Here is a 3,320-nt window from a genome sequence, read left to right as displayed (position 1 = left end):
TTTCCTCTCTCTGAAATCAATAAAGATATATTAAAAGAAATTTTAAAAAAAGGAGAACAATTACTTATAAAAATAAAATAAAAAAATAAAATTAAAAAATGTCCTAAGAAAATGATAGATGAACAATTTTTATATTCTTGAGATTGGAATAGTCTTTCTAAGCATGACACAAAACCAGACACCCCTCCCCGCCCCGCCTCCCCCATCAGAAAGAGATCGATCACGCTTTGAAAATAACTTCTGTATCATAAAAGCTTCATTAATGAGGCTGACGCGCACATGACACAGAAGGAGACATGCAAAAGGCTGTCCCAAGCGAATGGGCCCCTCACAAAAGGGTACAGGGGGAGGCAAATAAGAAATTTTTTATAAGAAAAATTAAAAAAACGAAGGTCTTCAACTTCATGGTTATAACTAAAAAAATAACAAAAATAACTATTTTTGGTCTACACCTTTGCACCCTGAAAGAGGCCAAATGACAAAGTTTGGCAGAATGCGAGGAAAAACACATATACTTCTACCTTATTGGTGGGAACATAAATGGACAGCCCCTTTCTGGAGGCAGTTAGCAATAGGAAGCGATTTTTTAACATGCAGAACTTTCTGCTAGCTTCTCTACACAGGCGTTTATGCTAAGGATGCATAAGCTTGAGTGTGAGGAAATGTTAGAATTCACACTTACATTTACCACAGAATTTATGGTAGTAAAAATGTAAGCAATCTAAATCCTCAAATGTGTTTGGTTCTATAGATTCTATGTGGTGGAATATCTGTATCTATACAATAGAATATGATGTAGTCATTAACATAGATATTAACACAGACACTAGGCTAACTGACACGATACTCTCTCTGATACTCTCTTCAGCAAAGTAAGTTATACAAACTACATGGATAAATGATTATATTCATTAAAGTTATTAAAATGACATACATCTCTGTAGCCAGGTATATAGGGTCTATATTAGATAGTTGGAAGAGAACTGTCCTTGGCTGCTTTTTCTAAAAAATATTTTTCTATTTGAGCTATACCATGCATTCTCAAAGGAGGTGGTGGGACTGCCCCCAAGGAAGCAAAATTGGCTCTTGATGAATAAAAGAAGTCTTAGGTATTACTAAGTGACTCTCCAAAATTCAGCCTTACCTGGCAAAATATTACCCCTTAGCACTTAATTTTAGGTAGGGAACAGGGAGATAGGAAAAAACAATGTCTAAAGAAATGTCTTGGGATGAAAATGAAAAAAATAAAGTTTCAGAAATACTGTTACATATGGAAGCAAATTCCTTTTATAACCAGAAACCAAATTTAAATATCTCACGGTAACCTCTGTCAAGGAAGTTATATTTATATCCAATTTCAAATCTAATCTGTTATTTTCAACCAAAAACATCACCTGCACACTCTACTCAGGGGAATGTTTTAAAAATACATTCCACTTAATATCTGAAATGACCATGTTAATGAAGAAAACACATTCAGCGTCAGGTGTTAATCATAAGTTTTTAACTTATTACTTGATTTGAAAAGAAATTACCTCGATCTCTCAGCTTCTTAAGAGTATTTATTGCTATGTTCACATACATACTTCTACTGCCACAGCATTCATAAATGGCCTTTTCTTTCTATTTTGGCCTAGATCACAAAGGGAATAATTAAATGAAAATATTAAATCCAGTCTATGAACAATAAATGTCACTTGCAATGTGATGGATAAACACGGCAAAAAGTGTATCCAAATCCAGGGATAGGGGAAATGAGGGCCACACATAAGAAGCAACTTTTACACTGTGGTTATTTTTTTGGGAGAAGGGGAAAAAAATAAACTTAATCCCATAAATCCAAACCAAGAACCAGATACTTATTTTCACAAGCGAAGAACCACTGTATAAGAGAGCAAAGTGCAAAGCCTACACAGAGCCTACAGGATACACAAATGGCCAGTAAGCGCATAAAAAATATGTTCAACATCGTTAATCATCAGGGAACTGAGAATCAAAACCGCGAGATACCACTTCACCCCCACTAAAAAGGTTAAACAAAAAGACACGGTAACAAGCATTGGCAAAGACGGGGAGCCACTGGAACCCTCACACATTGCTGGTGGGGATGTAAAGCGGTGCAGCCGTTTCAGAAAACAGGTAGTTTCTCAAAAAGCTAAATATAAAAGTAGTGTATGACACAAAAATTCCACTTAAGAGAAATGGAACCATTTCCCCACACAAAAGCTAGTACACAAAGGAACAAAGGTTCATTGTTAATAATCGCCAAGAAAGGGAAATAACTCAAGTGCCCATCAACTGATGAATGAACATCCATAAACCAGAGAATATTATTTGGCAATAACAGGAAATGAATGATACATGCTATAACATCACATTAAGTAAAAACATTACACTGGTCACAAAAGCATCACATATTATATGATTCTATTTAATGAAATGTCCAGAATAGACAAATCTAGAAAGTAAATTACTGGCTGCTTAGAGCTAGGAGATATAGAGGTTGGGGGAGTGACAGCTCAAGGATACAGGGTGTCTTTTGGGGGTGATGGACATGTCTTAAAACTGACCATAGTGGTTGCACAACTCTGTGAATATACCAGAAGTCACTGAACTGTGTGTGTTAAGTGGGTGAATTATAGGTATGTGTATTATATCTCAATAAAGCTGTTAATGAAGAGATTACTTCAATTAGTTCTTCCTCAGTCCCAACGGAGGAATCACCTGTTGTGACAATTTGGCTTATATCCCAAACATTTACAGCACTGGCAGCTCGCTGCTCTGTGAAGCAGCTGTTTCATGGGCAGCATATGGGTTATAAAGGTCTTCCTCATATTGACCTGAAATCTGCCTGTTGTTGCGTCCACCCTTGATCCTTTCATAGCCTCCAGGGCACTCTGACTCGGCCTCAGTCAGAGGGCCAGCAGCACTAGGCCCAAACTAGTGCCCAGATGTGTGTTTGTCTAAAAGCTTTTAAAAGAGATTTAAACATAAAAGTTGTTGAAAGATTAGAAATCTGTAAATATTGGACTTGAATTGACAAGATGCAATAATCAGATGGAGCTGAGTAGTGTTTCCCTTCTTTAGATGGGACTTATCTGTCTACAGCCATAGTCCCCACCACTCCTTGTTATTTACACAGTCCACATGGGCTCTTGAAGGTATGCAAGGGGTGGGAGCTATAGCTATTGCCACTGATTTAAAAGGTTTCAACTTGAAAAAAGGGTTTTGAGTAGAAACTGCAAACACAAGGTCCCTCCAAGAGAACAGGCATGGCCCACAAATGAGCCTAAGGAAGTGTAAGTATTAGGGAATGGTGA

This window comes from Miniopterus natalensis, chromosome 12 (genome assembly GCF_054644295.1).
Source record: "Miniopterus natalensis isolate mMinNat1 chromosome 12, mMinNat1.hap1, whole genome shotgun sequence".
NCBI classification, from domain to species: Eukaryota; Metazoa; Chordata; class Mammalia; order Chiroptera; family Miniopteridae; genus Miniopterus; species Miniopterus natalensis.
This window is presented reverse-complemented; position numbering follows the sequence as displayed.